Genomic DNA, 7,745 nt, shown 5'->3' on the forward strand with positions numbered 1-7,745 from the left:
AAATTGTGACAAAATTTTCTATAGAAATAAAATTTTGAAAAAAATTTCTATAGAAATGACATTTTAACAAAATTTTCTATAGAAATAAAATTTTGACAAAATTTTTTATAGAAATGACATTGTAACAAAATTTTCTATAGAAATAAAATTTTGACAAAATTTACTATAGAAATAAAATTTTGACAAAATTTTCTATAGAAATAAAATTTTGACAAAATTTTCTATAGAAATAAAATTTTGACAAAATTTTCTATAGAAATAAAATTTTGACAAAATTTTCTATAGAAATAAAATTTTGGCAAAATTTTCTACACGGATGAAAAAGACTGTTTTTCATATGTTTGGCTATAAACATTATATGTTTGGAACACAAATTTTTAAACACAATATTTTTGAGTGCAAGCATATAATTTTCATAAACTAGCATAACATGTTTGGGACATATATGTTAATATGTTAGAACATATTATGTTTGGGACATTAAATGTTTGTAAATATAATATGCTTGGATGCAAACATATATTAATTTAGAAATAGCCTATAAACATATATGCGTTTAGTAGCTTGGAGCGCTATTTAACAGGGAGCGATATTGAATTAAGTTGGTGGTTGTTGCTTGTTATTACAAAATTAACATTTTATTTTTCCTTGGGCAATTGATCAGCTACTTCTTTGATCCTTACAAACTGTGTGGTCCGCTGTTCGAATCCCCGTCCGGCAAAAGGTAAAATTAAAATAAAAAAAATTATACAATTGAATAATTTCTTCTACAATGTTTGTATTACAGAAAAAGGTGCTAAGAACTAAAAAATCTGGTGGAAGTGAGAAAGATGTGGGGGAATATACAATTGGGCAGAAACAAAATTTTGAGCATTCAGGTCGAAAACCTATGTTATTAGCACCTATATTACCTGTTTATTTTCATAATTCATTATGATTGTAAATAATAAATAAATAAATAAAATTTTGAGCACAATATTGTTTGGGAGAATTTTTTTTAAGCATATAATATTTTTGGGTGCAAAATGCTTCCAAACATATTATATGTTCACATAATAACATATTGTTTTTTGGAAGACAACATTATTGAATTTGGATGCAAAAATACAAAATGTTTGGAACTTAGACTACCCAAACATATATTGTTTAGACCAATATGCTTTCAAACATATTATATATTGGAAGAGATCAAACATATAAATGTTTGGGCAATACCCAAAAATATATATACTTGAAGCAAAATATGTTTGGGAGTATATGTTACAGAAGCGATTTTTTGTGAGCGTGTATAGAAATAAAATTTTGACAAAATGTTCTATAGAAAGAAAATTTTGACAAAATTTTCTTTAGAAATAAAATTTTGAACAATTTTCTGTAGAAAAGAAACATTTCTACACGCTCACAAAAAATCGCTTCTGTAACATATACTCCCAAACATATTTTGCTTCAAGCATATATATTTTTGGGTATTGCCCAAACATTTATATGTTTGATCTCTTCCAATATATAATATGTTTGAAAGCATATTGGTCTAAACAATATATGTTTGGGAAGTCTAAGTTCCAAACATTTTGTATTTTTGCATCCAAATTCAATAATGTTGTCTTCCAAAAAACAATATGTTATTATGTGAACATATAATATGTTTGGAAGCATTTTGCACCCAAAAATATTATATGCTTAAAAAAAATTCTCCCAAACAATATTGTGCTCAAAATTTTATTTATTTATTTATATATTTACAATCATAATGAATTATGAAAATAAACAGGTAATATAGGTGCTAACAACATAGGTTTTCGACCTGAATGCTCAAAATTTTGTTTCTGCCCAATTGTATATTCCCCCACATCTTTCTCACTTCCACGAGATTTTTAGTTCTTAGCACCTTTTTCTGTAATACAAACATTGTAGAAGAAATTATTCAATTGTATGATTTTTTTTATTTTAATTTTACCTTTTGCCGGACGGGGATTCGAACAGCGGACCACACAGTTTGTAAGGATCAAAGAAGTAGCTGATCAATTGCCCAAGGAAAAATAAAATGTTAATTTTGTAATAACAAGCAACAACCACCAACTTAATTCAATATCGCTCCCTGTTAAATAGCGCTCCAAGCTACTAAACACATATATGTTTATAGGCTATTTCTAAATTAATATATGTTTGCATCCAAGCATATTATACTTACAAACATTTTATGTCCCAAACATAATATGTTCTAACATATTAACATATATGTCCCAAACATGTTATGCTAGTTTATGAACATTATATGCTTGCACTCAAAAATATTGTGTTTAAAAATTTGTGTTCCAAACATATAATGTTTATAGCCAAACATATGAAAAACAGTCTTTTTCATCCGTGTATAAACATAAAATTTTAAAAATATGTTCTTTGAAAACATATTTTGACTAAATTTTCTATAACGTTTATATTAAGTCAATATCTTAAAAAAGAATAATTTTCATTTTAGGTCATACTATCAAAGTCTCCCTTTTTGTAGAAGTAGTAACTTTCTCTTGTTGGTGCTATTGGAAGTGAATATACAAAATAAACTTCCACAATAAAATAATCAAATATTTCTTTGGAAGAAACATTTTTTAAAACCACAAAATTTTGATCACACACTGCAAAATAGGATTTTTGTTATTTTCTTCATATTTTGGTAGATTATCGAGTGGCAACCGTGATCTTTATCCATTCAAAACTTACAGAATTATTTCCAAAAAAAAAAAATATTTAGAACCTCCGTGCGATGATCATTTGTCCGAAATTCCGGTTGGAAAGAAATGTATTTTTTATTTTTCGTGTGTTAATTAATGTTCCATCAATATCAGGAAAGCAAGAAAGTTATATTGATTAATTTCAGATTCATTGAGACTATTCAGGCACTTGGTAATACCGAACGGCGTTTCACATTGCGGTGAAACTACACGGACGAAAAGACTGTTTTTCATATGTTTGGGTGTAAAAATTATATGTTTGAAACTCAAATTTTTAAACACAATATTTTTAAGTGCAAGCATATAATGTTCATAAACTAGCATAATATGTTTGGGACATATATGTTAATATGTTAGAACATATTATGTTTGGGGCATAAAATGTTTGTAGATATAATATGCTAGGATACAACCATATATTAATTTAGAAATAGACTACAAACATATATGTATTTAGAAAGAGAGACATAAAGTGTACACAAAGAAAATTTCATTAAAGATTTGAAAAATACTATGTGTGGATATAAACAAGTATAAATTTACAAATTTGGAGTAAACATATATATATGTTGTGATATAAGACTTCGCCAAAAATTGTATATGCTTAAGTAAAAATATTAAAATGAGTATTCGGAGAGAAAATTCATTCTCAATCAAGAGAAAAGACATTTGAAAAAAGAGCATGAGTTTTGTTTATCATTTTCGCTTTACGGGCACATTTTTTTTGTTTCGTCAAAACAAATCGGTACGTAGGACGAGTAAGTCAAAATATTCAAACAAAGGTAATTAAAGGGATCTTCATAAAAACTAACGAAAGGGCACTATACACTGAAAAAAAGCATACCCGGTTTCAAAGATTGTGTTTCTACTTTAACAATTTTGGTATTGATTCCGAGCCAATGAAGCGGAGAATTCAAGTAAGGATACTTTTAAGACACAATTCTCTTTTAAATGGTGGTTTTGTGTATTTGACTCTATGAAGCAAATTTTAATTTTTCGCTTTTCCAGCTTTTTTCATATGCTATAAAAAGTCGGTTAAAAACAAGACTTCCAGTAGAAATTATGTTATGTTTCAAGTAAAAACGTCTTTAAAATAAAGTGTTGAAAAACATGTAGCGGCAAAACTCGAAACCAGAATAACATTTTCCGGTAAATTGTATAATAACATGGGGGGAATGATCCAAAGCAACAATTGAATAAGTTTATTTTCTTTAAAATAAATTATTAAAGAAAAGTAAAAGGGTAAACATGGCCATTTTAAGGCGATAATGCCAACTTTATACCGGCCTTAAGAATTAAATTAAGTAAAAAATTATTCGTTAATACAAATTCATATTTATTTGTATTTCTAAATTAATGGTGCTACATGCCAGCAAACATTTGTTCACACCAAAATAAATGTATGTGCTGGTTGTATGTGCTTTAGAATGGTTATCGTTAACCTTAGGATTCGATGGAAAAATATGTATATATATACTCGACTTCACGTTCTTCTTTTGTAAGAGTTTTTGAATTTCTTCGAAAATTTCAAACTTGTATACAAAAACTTTTTTTGTTCCAAAATTTTTATTTTTGCAATAAAAAAATAATATATGATTTGAACTCAGTCTGTTGAACTCCGTTCCCCAAATATTATTTTTCTTTGAATTACTATTAAACTATTATTCATTTAATTGAATTGTTCTTTAAAATGAATTGTGAATTATAATATGAATTAATGAATTACTAGATACTATTGTACTTAGAAGATGGTAACCCTGAAGTTTTCTGAATACTTACTTAGATATTTGTCCTTTTCTGTATTGAATTCATTTATCTACGAATTTTGTTTTTATGTTCTAAAACACTATGTCGGAATTGACCTTTGATTTCTAACTTCACTTTGTGTATCACCATCAAGCTGGTAAGCCGCTGCTATCTGAATAAAACTACCATTATTCACTGAAACTGAATCTTTGCCTTTTTTTCTGTTCATTTTCTTTTCCGGGAGTTTAATTGATCAATACAGTCCATTCCAGCTAATATCCCCGGAACTGTACATGGTCCTTTCGACCCGTTTAAGGAATATATTGAGATTTTCTGGAAATTTTCTTGGATCACGTCCACCGCTGCATAAATTTTAAATTTTGGAAAAGTCTTCATAATTCATACAATGGAAAAAAGGTATGTGAAGTTTATTACATTGTGAATAGTAGAGAAAGTAAAGTGAATTTGTTGGCAACCAAGTGGTAGTGTTATTGTAAAAAGTGCGAACTGTTTTCTAAGCTGCAATTAGCCCAAGACATTGAAAGGCACAAAGTCAAATTGTCTGTACACAACGCAGGTGTAAAGAACAATTTTCGCTAAAAAGCTCGTTAATTGCGTATATAATACCTGTACTGTTGATATATTTATACTACACATATATTACGAGCACCGCAGAAATCTTGTTGTACGAAGAAATATTTTCTACACGAGGAGACAATAATTTGAAGAGCACAGGTCTCTTTAAAATTGTCAAAGATATTCATTGGAGTTGCAGTTTTTACGGACGCAAGAAAAACACACAAGTTTTTGAGTTCTGTCATAAACATATGTGAACGTGAGAACGATCAACATTTATGTTAATAATTTGACTCTCGTCGTATTTTCTTAACATTGAGTTAAGAATATTGGTTTCCAATCTGCCTGATTTTTGGAAACATTTGTTCCCACCTTTTACTTACATTTCAACGTTAACATTGGATTACGACGTAATCATACATATATACCAGAAAATACCTTAACATTGGTAACAGCAACTTCTCTTATTACCCATTTGACTGTAGCTCACACATGTGCCCGACATAATTTACGGTCACCATTCTGTTCGCTACATTTGTCACACTTTCATGACATATATTTATTCGCTGCTTATTAACACTCATCTCTACGTATAATATACATCCAAGCTTAAGCCACAAACATTCTGTCTATAACACTCATTCCGTTTGATGGCAATGTTCGCCAACAGCCGAACACTTAACATACGGATTTTAGAAACGCTCGCCTTGGTTTCTTAACATACATTCTTTAACATCTTTTCGTTTGCTGTTAAAGTCCAGCAACAGTCACATATACATACAACATACATATTCGAGAGCAATTCGCCTAATCTGGGATTCATTGCGAGTTGGAAAGGAGGGTAGAATTGGTAAAGGTATTTGGCTACATGGGACAACCCCTTGTTTATGGGAGTGTTCTTACGATCTCCTTATAATTGTTGTGTGGGTTTTAGTTGACAGCGTTGTTAAATATTTTATGCGATTATAAGCTAAACGCGCTGCTTCTTAAGGCTCTCTTTTTGGGGGATCCATCGCAAGTTTTCGGCGATTAAGATTGTCCTCACTTTGACTCTTTGGTTGTTCGAGAAGAAGAGAAACCGAAACAATATTTCGACGTTGCCATATGTTCAGTTTTGGCGGCCGCATTGTACACTAATTGGAGCTTACATTTATATATGAGATAAGCTTGGAGAATACGGAGAAATAATATTGGGGAAAAGATAATGATAATTTTCTATAGTTTGGCTTAAGTTCATATGACATAAGTTAAACTCTTGATAGGTAACATCATTTGGTTGAAAGTTGTCCCCGCATATTGTGTGCAATGGGGCATCGCTGTTCGTATGTCGGTGTACTAGCTTGCTCATACTCGTTTTGCTTATGGTAACTGTGGATAGAGAAAAGATTAGGCATACGAAGGGCCGATTCATCATTATTGCAGTTGAGAATTGTTCACGTGAGGATGACACATGTGGTTAATTAATTGAAAATTATTATATCTGAGGAAATCAAAAAGTCGATGAAGTGAGAATATTGTAGAAAGATTAAATTGCAAATATTCTGGAGGAATTTTGAAAATTCGATAATTGTGGTGGTTATAAATAAATAAAGGAAATGTACTATTGCTTGGTGGAAGAGATTGGCTTGTGACTTGGATGGTTTTGTTTACCTGTTGAGGTGGAATTTGCTTGCCTTTTGATTTGGGACAAAGAGTAAGGAAGGAATCGTCGAATATTCTATAACGGTGCATTTGGAACATGCCCAAAGACATATCGCTGGTGGAAAAGGGCAGACTGGTAAGCAAATGGTGAGTCTGTTGCACATTGTTATATTGTTGCCATTTATGATATCAAAAATTGAAGTAGAGAGTCCAGACACTCTGAGACGATTCTACGGGTACTTTAGAACCGTACACTGGGGAGAACATATGTCACGGAGATTTGTTTTTAACGTTTGATACGAGCGTTTAATGCACATCAAATAAAGCATAAAGTTTCACTATTTCTTTAAATTTGTAAATTTTACCAAAATCGAAAAAAAAAACAAAAAATCAAGAACTTCGTATGTCACTAAAGGCATTCCTGCAAATTTTAAATCCAAGATTTTCAATCAAACTACAAAATTCTCTTTAATAAGTGAAAAAACTGTCTAATAAATTTTCTTCAAATTGTCGGAAAATATTTACTTATTTTTATCATATCGGAGTGATGCCAGCGCTTGTAATACGGTTTAGTTAAAATTTTCTAAGAAAGTTCAAAATTTTCTAAAATTAATGGAAAGTTATCTTTCCTGGTGGGTTTACTGTAGTGCCGAGAGTATAGACTGAGATCTAGCTGGACCTTTGAACTTTCTTTTAACTAGTGCATAGCAAATTTTTTTGGAGAAGAAACGGAGTCTGAGGGAGATACTCTTGGATATTGATTCACCGAACGTCACATTTGAGTATTACGACGACAATTTGGGTATTGCGTGATGGCCGTATCAGGCCAACTCCATATGGTTTATAATGGAAGTTTACATGACCTTTTTTTTGTGTTCATGGAGCAAGAAATCAGGACCGCAATACAGTGTATTGAGATTGATATATTTGTTCTAAAGATTGGATTTTTTGAATGTATTGAATATACATAATTATTGGTGAATTGAACTATATCTCTTACATACCAAATTTACTTTTTGGAGTGAATACCTTTATTGCTTCCTTTGCTGGGAG

Source organism: Haematobia irritans, chromosome 2 (genome assembly GCF_050003625.1).
Source record: "Haematobia irritans isolate KBUSLIRL chromosome 2, ASM5000362v1, whole genome shotgun sequence".
In the NCBI taxonomy this organism is placed as follows: domain Eukaryota; kingdom Metazoa; phylum Arthropoda; class Insecta; order Diptera; family Muscidae; genus Haematobia; species Haematobia irritans.